General features: G+C 34.7%; 1 protein-coding gene across 35 annotated transcripts in view; it reads left to right on the top strand.

The window, feature by feature from the left end:
* The window catches only part of GNGT1 (G protein subunit gamma transducin 1), a 340,161-nt gene that overhangs the window by 226,054 nt on the left and 96,692 nt on the right, over positions 1-17,415 (top strand). For 20 of the 35 annotated variants that reach the window (XM_072784163.1, XM_072784161.1, XM_072784165.1 and 17 more), the window contains exons 1-2: positions 1-130; positions 9,697-9,809. The gene's annotated coding sequence lies outside the window, so the exon portion shown is untranslated. The remainder of the gene's footprint in view (positions 131-9,696; positions 9,810-17,415) is intronic. The other 15 variants (XM_072784166.1, XM_072784157.1, XM_072784137.1 and 12 more) reach the window with 1 other exon arrangement.

The raw sequence follows: 17,415 nt of genomic DNA, 5'->3' as shown, positions 1-17,415 counted from the left end.
TCTAGGGATTCCACTCTCAGAGTCAGCTGTGACATTCTGCAGATATAGGGATAGTACATAGAAACAGAATAGACCTCCACCAAAATTTGGTTTGGATGTCAAGTCTGCAATCTAGGCACACACCAAGAAGGTATGAAAAGGTTTTATTATTTATGTAATGAAGCTTTCTAGGGAGAGGAGAGCAGACTTCACAAACAGGTCCAAACATGGCTTGAGCGAGCAGAGAAAAGATACTGGCTTGGGGTTTTTTCTGATTATTAAGGGATGGTGGGAAGAGGCTTTTGTGATTTGATCCCCCCGTTCAAAGAAAGTAGCACCAAGGCTTTCCTAGCAGCATGCCAAGATGTGGGGCAGAAAGGAAAGAGAAGTGAGGTTGTAAAAGCTCTCAGCAGTCAAACATCAAAAATAGAGTCAGACTCTCATCAAGGGATTTCTGGATACAACTGTTTATAGTGGAGTGAATTGCCAATGAAAATTATAGACTGTATAAACTGAGAGGAGTTTACATGACATGCTGTGGAAGATGGTGTATCACTGGATCACCCCAGAGGACACCTGGGCATGATAATTCTTTCCATAGGGATACAGAAGGATGAGAGCAAAGCTTTAAAATGACAACATACCTTGAAAAGCAAGCCTTTTATTTCTTCTGATAGTGTGGCATTTTTAACAAGTCAACTTTAAAAGGTAATAGATTACATAATCAACATTCACCACTTTATTCCACATGGAGAAGCATGGTTAGCACCTACTACTTAATGCTTATGTCATAGGGAGGGGACTATGCAAACATTGGCTAAGTGAATATACGAACGTTATGGAGTTTCAGGCTTTAAAAACTACTTTCTCATTATTTGTCTCATTTGATATTTAAATGCCTCCTCTGAAAAAGAGACAATTATCTGCATTTTATAGGCCAGGGAACTTAGGTTCAGAAAAGATAATACCTTTGCTCAAATTCAGGCAGCAAAAGAGCCAAGGTGCAATCCCAGTTATTTCTAAACACTCATGTATTTCTTACCAAAGCACTGTTCCTGCTAGGGATAGAGATAGGAGATCTCCTTTTGGAGATAAATGAGTTTCTCTCTCAGAGTTCTTTCTGGTTCTTTCACCTTTCTGATCTTCAAAACTCGACTTCGTAGTCGAAAGCTGTTTCAATGAATATTGAAAAAAATCTGTTAGACACATTTAATTCTAATAGCACTTAATTCCAGTGATTTGCAAACTGTTGGTTCAAACACTTTGTCTGGAATAATTTTCATTTCTATCACTAACACTTATTAAAAGTCCAGATTCAGGCATTCTAAATGATTCATTTATTATACTTGATATCCTGAAATATTTTGAATTTTTCTGAAGATCTGAAGAAAAAGAAATAATCAGATCTCTCTCCAAAGCAGTACTTTATTTCCTCCTAAATCAATGTAAAATTATGTGCAGGAGATGAGTTCTAATTGACTATAACCCTAAGTGGAATTTGTTTAAAAGTCCTTATCACTCTGATTGTTTAATCTGTAATCAGCTTTCAAGTTCAGGAGCTGTATGAAATATGGGTGGGTCACATGAAAACTCTGACAGAATAACAAGTATTTTTTTGAGGTATAAAGCTTATCACAAGTGGTAAAAAGCTGAATGATATTTTGTTGTCAATTTACTCCTCTCAAGGAGACCATTTTCAAAGTAAGGCAATGTAAAATTCCATCTAGACTTTGATTCCTAAAGCATCTAACAATCGAATGCCTGGCATTGTCATTCCATCTATTGTTGTCCTAGATACCTATCTCAGATAACATTCCCAGATGTCTTGAAAGCATTGCTCTCTTGGATGGAAACCACTGTTGTTGACCAAATTTGTTCCTTCTGGTACCTCTCTTTCCTTAGACTGCTGATATACTTGTCCATCAGATCACAGTTCATATTAGGGCAGAAGTATCTGAATCCTAAAGTAAAAATTGCCTAGATTCTCACCCTGAAACCTTGCAGAAAGTCTTGATGACAAGCTTCTAAATATACATTTAACTTCAAAGAAATATGATTTACCTATTACAAAGGCATTACTTTTTTGCTTTTTTGTAGTTGATTGCATGCATCCCTGCTAATTCCTAGAAGGTACATTTCTGAGATCTTTTTTTAAAGTTTTTATTATTTATTCATGAGAGGCATAGAGAGAGAGAGGCAGAGACACAGGCAGAGGGAGAAGCAGGCTCCATGCAGGGAGCCTGGTGTGGGACTCCAGGATTATGCCCTGGACCAAAGGCAGGCGCTCAACTGCTGAACCATCCAGGTTTCCCAACATTTCTGAGACCTAAAGCGGCGTAGTGACATCACTATCTGTGAACCTCCCCCCCATTAGTATATATATGGTAACAAACACGGGGCATTACATTTACATTACATTACTTGTTTCTTTGTGTTTGGGGGGGGTACGGAGTGGAGGGAGTGATTTTCAAGGTACTTATTATACTTTATTATGACAATTTAATTCCCTGTCTTCTTCCTCAACAAAATAGGATTCATGGATATGCTTTAGTTCTTTTAGTTCGGTAAATGTTTGTTGAACTAAATTCTAAAATAAGAGTAGCTTTTTATTCTCCCTGTTGTATCTTCTCTGTGGAACCTTGAGCAATTCAAAATATATTATATGTATACGTATTTTTTTCAGATATTTTTCTTGTATCAGTACCTTCCTACCTGAAGGAGGATGGATTTGTGTAATGGTAAATTATACTGTGAATGTTTGATCCATATGTATTGTTTCTGTACAGAGTGAATATTAAGGTTTCAAAGGGAAAAATACACTTTTAGACTCACTTTAATAATAATGTCATTACATCCTGTTTCAGATTCTGAATGCTTCTATTTAGTACCAACTGAGTACTCCAATAATGGTTTAACCATTTTTATTCTTCCTGTTTGATGTTAAAGTACTTTGGGAAATAAAATTAAAACTCTTTGGTGGGAGTAATAAATACATTCCACACATGACACTAGTTCCTACATCTGCATCATAAGCCTCTCTCTTCTCGGAATTCTAGAACTTTCCCATAAACATCAATAAGCAATTTTTGTGCTTAAATGATACTTAAGTCACATCTGTAAAATCCGTTATGAGTTTGGGCAAGTTTTGGTCCTGTAATCCCTCAAGAAAGAGTAGTTGTGTTGAAATCACTCTAGGACTATGATGAATTCCTAAATCATCGTAGATCCTCAGTGCTAGTCCCTGTTGCTGGAACAGTTTCAGCCCCTGTGTTAACAAAAACAACTTGGATTCTCACATGACCCAGTGCATCCCTGTGCTTAGTTAACAAGACATGCATTTCTGTATTGGTAGAAATGGAACATGATTTTCCCAGTTCTTTAATTCCCTGATGTATAGGACATGCTCACAGTTTTATCTTCTGTCACTGGAATTTATTCATTAGCCTCCTAAGAGGATCCTTGATATCATTCCCAACTCTACCCTCCTAAATATTTTAATCACTGAGCATGAACAATAAATAGAAGAATGCCATTCCCAAGCTTTCAGCTATTTTGTTCAGAGTAAATAAAATATTTTTAGTACATAGAAGCATTCTATGGTTTCACCCCATCTCACCACCTACCACCTAACGCTTTAAACACTAATAATGCCAAAATGCTGCCAGTGACTGTAAGGAATTTCACAATTCAAAGAGCACTGTCTTGTGTGCACTTCCTACCTTGCTTCACCTGGCTTTCGGTCCTTTATTTTTAACAGTATTTCCTTCAGGAAGCCCAAGGTACGTGTAGGAACCTTTCTATTGTGTTCCCTGAAAACCTGATCAGACCTCTAATCTACCAATCAAAATGTATTTATTGTGTGCTTGTTTTAATCTAATCAGGTACTGTGATATACTATAGCTTTAAACAATATATTCTCTGCAGCTGTTACCTGGAAATTCTTGGAAGACAGGAATCCTATCTGATGTGCCTTTGGCCTCCCCTGCACATAGCACAAGTGGTTCATATAGAGGCTAAGTAATTATTGGGGGTGAAACTGAAGTGAACCAGAAATTAATAGGGAAATCTAAAATTATTTTCCTGAATACATTATTTTAGAAAGACAAAGCTAATAGTCATGATTCACATATGGCTCTCTTAAGGGAGAGGGGGAGAGCAAATCACCCAGTCACTGCAATGACTAGTGGATTTGCCTTCATTCCTTTAAAAACCTGAAACCAGTCCTTGACACAATCATTAGAGATCAACTCTAATATAAATTTGTATGCAACATTATTGAAAGTGATTTTTATTCGGACTTGAGTAACTTTATAGTATACCTTAATTAGAACAAAATTTGGAAGCAGTAGTTTCTTATCACAGGTGATTTTCATTAGCAGAACATTAAAAAATAGATCTGTCTTCAATGTCCTCTTGTTGCAATATTTATCAAAGTCAAGTGATATATATTTAGTAATGTTTACAGTACTACATGTCCTAGTTTCACAGATTATAATTTTCATGCTGGATTCTTTTGAATAATGTGGACCAGAATAAACCAGACGTAGGATAAAATTGATTAAGTTAGCATACTACAGGTAAGCCAGGAAGACAAAATGAAAGGTCAATTTTGAGGGAGAAACATTAGAACAAATTTTATTCAGAGTCATGGTGAGCTACACACACCATCAAAAAGCTCCATGGACTACTCATTCATACAGAAATGATCCGACACTCTGTAGACACTAAAAAACAGAGTTTTTCTGACAAGGTTGCATGTTGACAGTGAAGGTGTTTTTGTTTCTTTATCTTTAATACATGATTCTATTAGATGAAACACTGATTATTAATATAAAATCATGCATTTAGAAACCTGAGAAATTGTTCTGGGCTCTCAGGGTCTGTTTTATGTGGGAGCATCACATTTTTTTTAATTGACCTGGAAAGCTTTTTTTTAATTGACCTGTATAAATTTGCGAATATGGTCAAATAGGGAGTGCCCATACTTCCTTTTGCCCATGAATCCCTTTCTCCTATCCAAGTTATCTGTCAACTCAATTTAAGGGGTTCAAACCTTTTCATGCAATTCTCCTTCCTCTCTCTCAAGATAGCTTCCTCTCTGTGAAAGGTAATTACTTCTCCCAGGAATATTTGCAGTTTATCATCATCTTTTCTACTAGTTTTTCTCTTCAGTTATCAAATTAATATATAGAATCACTCTTAACCACATTTCACCGAGCCATATCACTGGATTAACTAATGTCTCTGTAAAATGATTAGATTGATCTTATTGCACACTGCATTTATGGCTAGTAGGTTATTCTCCTCTAAGTATAAACACAACTGCTCACACTAGATAAACTGGATGTTTACCAAGAGTCAGGTGTTTTTGCGTCTAAATCTGTTTATGCCGGTTTTCCTTGTTATGGTAGTTTCCAAAGTTAGCTGTCATCATTTTTCCCCTCCCTACATGAACATGCCACTCCTCACTCCCAGAAGTGGAGTCTATTTCTTCTCCCCTTGAATCTGTGCTGACTCTGTGACTTGCTTTGACCAATAAACTGTTGCAGATGTATTGCTGTGCTAGTTCCAGGTTTGAGCTTTTTAAGGGAAACTGGCAGCACCTGCTTCTCTTAAAAACCAGCTGCCACACAAGAAGCCTAATACTCTGAGACCACCATGCTATAACCCAAGATAACCCACTGGAGAAGCCACAGGGAGAGAGATGCCTTGTCACTCCCTAGCTATTTCAGCAATCCTAACTGAGGCATGAGACATGCCAGTCCCAGAATATACCACCTAGGGAAGAAGAATCACCCACTTGAGCCTTGTTCAGATTCAGAATTGTAAAAAAAAATCAAATTGTGGTTGTAAGCTTCTAAGTCTTTTGTTATACAGCAGTAGATAGCTTAAGCACTTGCTATAGTAATCATATAATTTAATTAAATAAATAAGCCCATGAGTCTTGAATGTGGGATGAATGAGAATTATATCTATAAAAAACGAAATGAAAGCTTTGAAAAGTCTCAAAGAAGTTTTAAAAAAACAGCTTAAAGTATAGAAAGGTTGCTATCAAAATAGGGTGGGGAGAAAACAAAACGTAGGAATATTCTACATTCAGATTGCTTTAAAATATCTTGAAGTACATTTTTTTATAGTTCTTATTTGTTTTGCTTTGTTCTTACTTATCCTTGAGTGTGAAATGATCTAGCCAGAATTATCTACAACCACAGAGGATATATGTTCATCGAATCAGCCCCCACCATCCTTTTCATTGCAGTAGAATATCTTTCCCTGATCCTGATAGCTAAAGGAGCTGGTTTAAGAATACAACATACTAACCACTTTTGCACACTTGTTAGCATCACAACTAATATAACTCCAATACAGTGTTATAAAATTTACATCTTTGCTGCCAACTTGTATTTTATACAGAAAAGAACATCCAAGGCAATATCCAATACTTTGTCCAGATGAAAACATCTAAATGATACACTCTAAAGAGGATATCCTAGAAAACAAGGCTCCCACCTGTCTGCTTATGGGTTAGCTGAGTTTAAGACTTATAATGCCTTCATGGATGTATCTTGCAAGGAGTTACTGTGGCTGAGTTCAAAAAGGGTATTGCCTGTGTTCTCCTCTAGGATTTTGATGGAATCTTGTCTCACATTTAGATCTTTCATCCATTTTGAGTTTATCTTTGTGTATGGTGAAAGAGAGTGGTCTAGTTTCATTCTTCTGCATGTGGATGTCCAATTTTCCCAGCACCATTTATTGAAGAGACTGTCTTTCTTCCAATGGATAGTCTTTCCTCCTTTATCGAATATTAGTTGACCATAAAGTTCAGGGTCCACTTCTGGAGGGTATTATGCTGAGTGAAGTAAGTCAATCGGAGAAAGATAAACATTATATGTTCTCATTCATTTGGGGAATATAAATAATAGTGAAAGGGAATATAAGGGAAGGGAGAAGAAATGTGTGGGAAATATCAGAAAGGGAGACAGAACATAAAGACTCCTAACTCTGGGAAATGAACTAGTGGTGGTGGAAGGGGAGGAGGGTGGGGAGTGGGGGTAAATGGGTGATGGGCACTGAGGGAAGCACTTGACGGGATGAGCACTGGGTGTTATTCTGTATGTTGGTAAATTGAACACCAATAAAAAATAAATGTATTAAAAAATAAATAAAAGACTTATAATGATAATAAAAAGACTTGCAACCATAGAGAAAATAAGGCATAATTATGACTACCTAATGAAATAATACTTATAAAATAATGAAAAAAACTTCTGGTTAGTGAAATTTCATTACCCTTAAGCTGGGGATATGTGTGGAAGTTGAGCAAGTATTCCCTCCTAGACCCCTCTGCTGAAACAGAACCAGAGCATACAAAGACTAGTATTTTTCTGCCAAAACCTGTTGATTTCTATAGTGTTGTAAATTTTCTCCAGTCTCTAGAATAAATCTAAATATTATTCTTAGCTTCTAAGTGCTATTGTGTAGTTCTTATTGTTTATATATATATATATATATATATATATATATATATATATACACACACACACATTAAACAGAAAGTTGAAAGGGCAGATTCATTTTAATTTAAAAGAATTATTTCCCAAACACACAAGGTAATTCTTTTCTTTCTCAACTCTATAGGCATTTTATACCAACCATTGAATTCAGGCATCTTCTCACTTGGAAAGTGGTAAAGGAATGTGATTATATTATTTACTTACATTTTATTTTCCATATTGTCTTCAACCGTGTGACAGAAACAGTAATGCACACCAAGTATCCCGTTTGTTCCTCTATGTTTCCCAGCCCTCTGCAGTTTATAGAGCCATATGATCAGTTCTGGCTAATGAAAAAATGTAAGTGGAAGTGTGATAGGTCATTTCTAGCCTGAATAATTAAAGAGCCATCTGTGGGGGCGCCTGGGTGTTTCAGTTGGTTCAGCATCTGACTCTTGATTTCGGTTCAGCTCACGATCTCAGGTCATGGGATCAAGCCCTGTATCTGGCTCCGTGCTTGATTGTGAGTCTGCTGAAGATTCTCTCTCTTTCCCTCCCCCCATCCCCCTATTCTCACTTTCTCTCTCTCTTAAACAAATAAATCTTTTGGGGGAAAAAAGCATCTGTGATTCTCCAGTTTCTCATTCATCTGCCAGGGTAACTGAAAACGCTTTGAGTCACAGATGATTCACCTATAAGAGAGCCTTAGATCAGCCTAGGTCCCTAACTGAGTAGATGAAACAGAGCTCCTTGCCCACTTATGTAGAATATATACCATGAACAATTCATAAACTTTTGCTGAACTTATCAAAAATTTTGGAACTGTTTTGTTACTGCAGCATTAACCTAACCCATCATAATAATACATACAATATGGTGCAATCACAAAAATAATTAATCATTTAATAAATTCATTCAACATCTAGTTGGTAACCATTAGTGCCAGGTACTGTTACAAGATACTAGGTTTAGGTCTGTGCAAAAAGACACAGTCTATGTCCTCAGTGAGCTTATAGTCTAATGAGGAGAATGGAAAAATAAACTTTCAACAAGGAGCATTGGCAAACAACCAGCATGTGCTTCAACTATACAGGCACTTGGCAGAAAAGTGTGAATTAAGAATTTTCAGTGTAAGGCAGTATAATTCAGTGTAATATAGGCATGATAATAGATTATCATAATATGGTAAGTATTTCAAGAAAGTCTGTACCAAATATTTGGACAGTAAAGATAAAAAGGCAAGTAATTATCTTGAGATATGATGGAAGACTTCTCAGAGGAGGTGACATTTGTTTAGATCTTGAAAAGTGAGAATTCACCTACTGGAAAAGTTCATGGAGTAGTCATTAGCTCTGCTCAATAAAATTACCTCATTTTCTTTCTTCAAGGGTAGGATTGCACTTCTAATCCCCTTTCAATTTAGAAATAGCCATGTGCTTTTTTTGGCCTATAAAATGTGAATAGAATGAGTGATTGACACTGTCAGGCAAAAAAAATTAAGAGCCAATGTATTATTTGCCAGGGTCCTTTCTCATTTCTGATCACAGGAGTGCAATTTGAGATGAAGTTTCAATCGACCTTGTGTCAGAATGACAATGATGGGATAAGCCTCAGCAATTCACATGGCATGAGTAAAAATAAATTTTTATTGTTTTAAGACACTGATAAGTGAAGAGTCATCTGTTACTGAAACATGACTAATTCTGACTGATAAAATATATTCCAAGCTAAGAAAATAGCTAGTGCAGAAAGACCTGGAAATGTGAAAGATTATTGTGTATTTCTGAAACAGTGAATTCAGTGGAGGCTTAAGTTCAAGGTATGTGGTGAAAAAAGGGTGAAATAAGATGATGTAAGATAGGTCAAGGTGTGAGTGGTTTTCTGTTGCTGTTAAAGGACTATTTTTGAAGCAAGAAAAAATAAGTCTGGAATGTTGATGGTCAAGGTATGAGCACATGTGTACCTTCATTCATGTCTACCTGACCCTGTGCTAAGGAGAACCCTTTGTAAAAAGCCCTTAGAGAAGGATTTTAAATAAACAGTTGTTTTGTCAAGGCAGTTATTAGGTATGTTGATGAAGCCACATTGAATGACAACTTTTTGTTTTGTATTATATAAAGCAGGAGGTTGTCAAAGCCTTGAATCTGTTGTCTGTCATTGCCACCATATTTTGTTTGGAGAATGTTAATATCTCCTAAAAAGTAAAACTGAATTTTTTTTTTAGATTTGCTTGAGAGATGGAGTAACATGCCGATTATCTGTGGCAGTGGGGAAATGAAACTGTCACATCAATTACAAAAGCTGCTAAGTTGCCAGCAGGAAAAGCATTGATTCTCGGTGAGTTCAGATCTGTAATTTCAGATACTTTTGTCATCTTGCTGAATGGAAAACTTTGAAAAGAAAATCACTTCTTCCATTCATAACAATACCCATCATTGGAGTCTTTGAAAGGAACTGATAAGGTGAAAATTTATTTTTGAAATGCCCTCAGTTCTTGTTAATTTTTACTTCTAATTTAATTTTCATTTTTCCTTTCTTTGAGGTATTGGTTTATCAGTTCACTAGATTCCCAGCAGGACTCAATATGACCATACCGTAGTTTATTTTAAAATGCAGCTAAATAAGAGTGATTCAGAATTGTGTACATTTGTATCTCAACAAAAAAGCATTTATTTCTATTAACAGTTTAAATTTTGGGCAGTTTGTTTGTTCCCTCCTGTTGTCTCCACTAAAGACATCTGGCCTCTTTATGAAGTAGAAATCAAGATATTTAGAAAATTTGGAAGGTCTTTGTTCTCTGTGGACCAGATCAAATTGTTCTAAAGTCAATCCATGGGGACTTTTGAGAGGGATGCCAGGCAGGGATTGACAGCTCTTATCAAACATCTTTATATGCCTTGCTTGGTGCATTTATCTATCCCCAATATCTCCCCCTCCTACCACCAATAACCGGGTTTCAAGGATTCTGATGACAATCTGAAAAGTTTATGAGTTGCAGATTTTTTGTTTAGGGATTGTGACAAAATCCTTTTTTCCTTCGTTTTTCTTTTTTCTCACTGAACACGGAGGAAGACTATTTCTGAGTCTCCCTTAAAGTTCGATTATGCCACATGACTAGATTCTGGCTAATACTGGTAGATAGAACTAATGTATTCATTTTGAAGTCTGCCCTAAAAATTCCTGTGTGCTTGCCTATTCTCTTCCTTCTGTGGTTACCATGGAGGCCATGTTTTTAAGATGGCAATGTTATATAATGGAAGGATCCTAGATTCCTGAGACATTCTTGAAGGAGAACTAGCTAACTTGCAGCCAAAAGCAATGTGAGAAAGAAATTTTTATCAAGGCACTGAGATTTGGTAGTTGCTTTTTACAGTAGTTAGTATTTCTTGTTCTAACACAGGATACTTTTGGAAATTAGAAAAGGTAATCTAATATGTTCAAAGTTTATAATAATATGGGAGAAACAGTAGAAAGCCCTTTAAGTAGGGCTTCTAGACTCCAAAATGACGCTTAAAAATATTAATACTGACACCATATCTTACATAAACTATAACTTCCTTGTGGGTTAAACCAATATTTAAGATTACTTTCTAGAGTACTATGATCATATCACTTCCCATCTTAGCTTAAGAACAGTGACAAAGTTGTAACACATTCGTTACAAGTATACAAGAGTAGAATACAAATCCCACAAGTAAAAGAATAAGTTATAACAAGTGAAAGTCTGTAAAAGGAATTGTGACTCTTACCTACTTGTACTAAAGAAATATTTTGCAGAGTTGACTTATTCAACCAATGAAATGAAGAAATCAGTTCTGCTTTCAATTTCATTATAACCAAGTAGTGATTTTGCATCACTAAATGTAGGTTCATTGAAACAGAAATGGTTTGTAACATTTTCACTTCTCAATTTCAAGAGAGATTTTCATGCATTCCCAACATTTCATATATTTACTTACCTAGAAAATCTGTCTTAACCTTTTTTTTGTGTATAACTTAGGTACTCAAGGGCTTGACAATTGATTTGAATAGCGTGTTAGCATGACACATTCCCAATTTTTAACTGGTGATATTGGTTTGTATAGCCTTTTGAAAGGAAGAAAACCTCCTCATAAAGCTGTATTGGTTCAATAAAAAATCCCATTAAGCTACTAAACATCACTTTTTTGACCTTTTTGCTTCTGTAAGCTGTAATTAGAGTTTTAAAAATTTCTTCCTTAAAAGCCAAGTTTTAGCACAGAGACAAATAGTGATTCATTATTGGAAAATGTGATATTTTTGGCATTTCATTTCCCAAACTATTTCAAGTCTGGCCCACATGACAGACATATTTTAAAAGCCACTACTTACTTTCTTTAACTTTAAAATCTTAAATGGGTCTATATATTGGCAAATTGAGTCACTCTTATAGAATGGAAATAAAGTTTTTAAAATTAAGTGACCAAACTAAGAAAGCTTATCCACTGTGCCTTATGCATCTTTAAGGCTCAGGTACTTATAAGTAAGGGTCATGCAATAGAATAAGCCCTAGTCTAAAAAACAAACCTGGATTTTCTTCTGGCTCCCCACTTTGTGTGACTTTGACGAGGTCTTTCATAATAATAAGTAACATTTGGATGATACTTAAAAGCCTTGAAGTATTTTTGTATATATCTCATCCTGTATATGAATCAGAATCATAATTTTAGTTTACTAGAGATTCATCAGGACTATTTATTTTTAGAGGAGAGCAGATATTGTCCCTGTTTAAGTAAATGTCACCGTGAATTATGTGATAGATCACCTTCCTAAACTATACTATCTGTCCATAAACAGGACAGTAATATCCATAATATAAGGAATATCACCTTGTTATAAAGTCAAAGAACTCTTTTGTTAAATTCTGCTACATTCAGTCATTATGCTAAAGGAGAAAAATGGCTCATTTCATAATTTGTTCTATCAGATTTTTTAAAAAATTATGAATAACTTATTAAGCCAAACCATGAAACCAAAGTTTGTCTCACAGAGATCTGCGGTGGTAAATTCAACCCTTGGAAATATTTGTTTACCAAAGAGATGAAATCTGGTCACACTTTTCCTAACGTTCAATTTCACAAATAAAAGCTAGAGAAATCCACTTCAGAATATTCAGACTTTATTGCCTTCTGGTCTTTACAATGTGAATTCCAGAAGAATAGAGACCTTTCTTTTTTTTTAACTACTGTATCCCTAGTGCCTAAAATATAACAGATGCTTAATAAATATTTGTCGAATGAAATAAATTATCTTTCTTCTGTTGGCTTCCAGGAAAAATAAATCTTTCACTTCTATCACTGATTTCAAAGAAACAGAAATTGGATGAGTATAGGATGTGAAGGGAAATTAATAAGGAAAATAAGTATATTATAGGGCAACATGGAAGAGAAATAGAACAAATGACCATATATCCATGTCTTTCCTCCAATATTTTGCTTTTAAATGCCTGTCATTGAAGATGTTAATAAAGCTTAGTCTCTCTCACCACAACTTTGACATAAGTAAGGAACAATTGCAAAACTGAAATTATTTACATCCCAATAAAATGAAGCAACATTGATAGGATGAATGGACATTTTGATTCAGTTTTACAGGTTTGCAAAAGTGAAAATTATTTATTTGAAAATACACAAGATGTCAAAACCTGGAACATTTTCTTATCACTATAATGATATTTCTTTTCTATGATTCAAAGAGGAATTCATTTGAATTTCCTCTCCCTTTTCCTATTGCTGTCTTCCTAGTGAAACCTCTAATCCATAGCATGAAACAACTAATGAAGAAATAATAGAAGGCGTGGTTAGGAAGAATCTGAGTTTACAGATTAAGAAAACAGGCTCAGGAACTCTGGTTTTGAATGTTCTCTTTACCTTATAAGAGCTGTAAGATCCTGGGAAAATGAATTCATTTCTGTAAGCCTGAATTTCATCATCTGTAAAAAGTAGATAATAATGGCCCACAACTCACAGGATTAAATGATTAGGAAAAGAAATGCTCTTCACCTATCAAGAATAAATAATAGATACCACTATTTTAACAATAAACAAAATTCTCAAATCTTAAATTATAAGAGAAGGCTTTAGATTAATTGCAAGTGTTAACTAACCAAAGCACACTCAATATTATCTGTAGTTGAGAAGATTCCTATCTGAGTTTGTTTTATACAAATCATCAAGTATCAGCAGAGTAACGGTACCTATTGTAGAAGGATCTAGACATCTGTACAAACTATAAAATGACAGGATAGGAGGTAATGCAGCAGTCTCCAGAAGAAGAGAAAGAGTATCTTTATCACCAAATGAGCAATTAATGTTTCCATATGAATGTCAATCTGAGAGCAAATGTCCATGCTGTGTCCTAGCTGGAGAACAAGGGTAACAGCAGGACATTGAACTAGCAATAGGAGGTAATTCTCATTTAAGTTAAAATGACATATTACAGTTTATTGATTGGCAAAACAGATTCCTTCTATCCAAAATAAAGGACAAATTAAGCCAAAATGGCAATATGTAACTTTTTGAGACTCACAATCCATCTAATCAACCCGAACTCATAAAGAAGGGACATAATTCTTTTCTGTATTTTTATCTTATTATATCTGAAGGATAAAATTTCTTCTAGAAAATAGTTGTATCTTTTTTTGCTGCTATCATCAATACTTCATAAATGCTTTAATATACCTTTACCTTTCACAAATTGTGCTAATTCATTTTTTAAGACTTGAAATAAGACCTAAATACCTAAAAAAACAATCCCAGTGGAGAAATAATAAGTCTTGCAAATAATTTTTAGAAATCCTATGATTCCAATTCCAGTTCAATTTTCATTTTGGCATTGGCTACATCTATGTTTGGACATTAGTTTTTTCTTTTTGTTTCTTTTTCACTTTTTGCTAGCCAACATCTGATCCCCCATCCTAAGTTTGCAAACTCCCCAAATGAAAATTCTACTTATCAACTTTCTCAGAGTCTCAGCAGCTGGTAGCCTCAGCCCAGGCCATTGAGGTTGATAGTGAGGCAGAAAATATATATTTATCTTGTAAGATCATGCAAAACAATTGATACGATCCAGACATTTTCTTAACAAGATAGTATATAAAATATAAATAATATTTAACATGTGTCTACATGGCTCTATTACTTTGAGTCAAATTTAAAAATCATGGGGAAATAATTTTCATTATAGACAAGAATAAGAAAAGCTTATACACTGTGACTGCTATCACTAAACAATGTTTAGGGGAAATTTTAGCTGTGACAATAGGTATAAAAATTTAGTATATTAAAAAATAAGAAAGTTGTCAAATTAGTGGTCTAAACTTCCATTTTAAGAAGCTAAAGGAAAAAGAAAGCAAACTAAATCCAAAGCAAACAAAAGGAAGAAAATAGTAAAAATCAGAGTGGAATTAAAGACATAAAAAATACAAAAACAATAGATAAATATCAACTAAGCCAAAAGTTAGATCTTTGAAAAGATCAACAAAAGTGACAAAATCCTAGCTAAACTGACCAATAAAAAAAAAAAGAGAAGACTCATATTGTTCAACTCAGGAATGAAATAGGGAATGTTGCTACCTACTTTACAAAAATTAAGAGGATTATAAGGGACAACAATAAACAATTGTATGCTAACAAATTATATAACTCAAATGAAATGGAAAAATTCATAGAAATTCCTAGAAAGAAAGATGAAATGGAAAAATCAAATAAGACAAACAATGGAGGAGTGCCTGGCTGGCTCAGTCTGTAGAGGATGTGGCTCTTGATCTTAGAGTTGGAAGTTCAAGCTCTATGGTGGGTGTAGAGATTACTTAAAAATAAAATCTTTATGAGAGATAGAGCAAGGGAGAGAGAGAGAGAGAGAGGAGAGAGAGAAACTGTGGAAACTGATTGAAGAAGAAGTAGAAAATCTGAAAAGACCTAGGAAAAGAACAGGAGTTTAATAAGTAATTTTAAAACTTCACTCAAAGAAAAGCTTGGGTGTAAGACTTTACTGGTGAATTCTATTGAACAGTTAAAGAAGAATTTGATACCACTTTCATAACTATTCCAAAAAATGGAAGAGAAAAGAAAACTTAAACTCATTCTATGAGGCCAGTATTATCCTGATACCAAAACCAGACAAAGTCAGTATGAAAATAAAACTATGAACCAATATATTTTTTGAATCTTGATGCACAAATGATCAACAACAAATTCAACACATAAAAAGGAGTATACACCATGCCAAATACGATTTACATATGAAAACCAATTAATGTAATATACTACATTAATATAATAAAGGACAGAAACCACGTGGTAATAATCTGAATACATGCAGAAAAAGCATTTGGTAAAACGGTCTGATGGTATCATCACTTAACACACTAGGAATAAAAGGGATAAGAGCAGGACTGTTTATGAGCATTGGATTTCTTTTTGGGTGATAAAAATGTTCTAAAATTAGGTTGTGGTATGGTTTCACAACTTTGAGAAATACTAAAAACTATTGAATTATGTACTTAAATGAGTGAATTTTGCAGTATGTAGATAATATTTCAGTAAAGCTATTAAAAAATTCATACCTTCCCTATGTCTAAATAGCCATCATTAAGTAAATTCAATGTAATACAAAGATATCCATATATAAAAGATGTAAAAATAAGCTAGCAAAAATTGATGAAATTTATATGAAGAAATATTTAAATGGCTACTGAGAAGTGTAAAAGAAATAATCTTTCTGTATAATAAAATCCAGTATTATGAATTTTTTATTTTGCCCCAATTAATCATTTTTTTAAAGATTTTATTTATTTATTCATGAAAAACACACAGAGAGAGAGAGAGAGAGGGAGAGAGGGAGAGAGGCAGAGACACAGGCAGAGGGAGAAGCAGGCTCCATGCAGGGAGCCCAACGCGGGACTTGATTCCGGGTCTCCTGGATCACGCTCTGGGCTAAAGGTGGCTCTAGACCGCAGAGGCACCGACGCTGCCCTCAATTAATCATTTTTGAGGCTACCTATAGAAAATGCTAACATCTTATGTAGGCAAGAAGTTAAATTGACTCTCAAATATATTTTAAAATAAAATATATGGCCAAAATATCGGGAAAAATAATGAAACAGAATCAGCCTATCAGTAATCAACTGATATTATAGAACTATAATGGTTAAAATTGTTTATATGAGACATATTAGAGGCTATTTGGATAGCCTCAAAAGCCTCAAAAACATGTGGAACTTTGGTTTCTGTATTGGTTTACTAAACAAGCTGAAATCAGAATGAGAAAGTAAAAGGAAATTTTATTTGTATCCAATTACTGTCTTTAACTCATTCGAATCATCAGATTTTTTATCCACTCCTGAATTAATTAACTCATTCAGCATTTTATAAATATTTTTAGGGGCTCTACCATGAGTCCAGCACATTCTTAGGTTCTGGATCATAGCACTGAACAAAACAGGCATTGCTCCCTTCCTAGGATGTATACTCTACTTTGGGGAGATAGACACTAAACAAAACAAATAAGATAATATAAAGAAAGTTAAATTTGATAAGTATAATGGAGCAAGATAAATGAAATGAGGAGGATAGTGAGAGCTGAAATAGAAAGGTTTTAAATACATGGTCCAAAAAAAAAGATATTTATTTATTTATCTATCTATATTTTATTTATTTATTTGAGAGAGAGAAAGAGAGTGTGATAGAGACAGCAGTCAGGTTGGAGGGGCAGAGTAATAAGCAGACTCCCCACTGAGCAAGGAGCTTGATGCAAGGCTTGATTCCAGGACCTTGGGATCATGACCTGAAGTGATGGTAAATGCTTAATCGACAGAGCATCCCCCAAAAAATACTCTGAAGAAAGAATAAAGATAAGCCCTTTGGATAGCTGGGGAAGCTTTTTCCAGGCACAGCAACCAGCAAATGCAAAGAGCCTGAGATGG

Source organism: Canis lupus, chromosome 18 (assembly GCF_048164855.1).
Source record: "Canis lupus baileyi chromosome 18, mCanLup2.hap1, whole genome shotgun sequence".
Lineage (NCBI taxonomy): Eukaryota > Metazoa > Chordata > Mammalia > Carnivora > Canidae > Canis > Canis lupus.
This window is presented reverse-complemented; position numbering and strand designations above follow the sequence as displayed.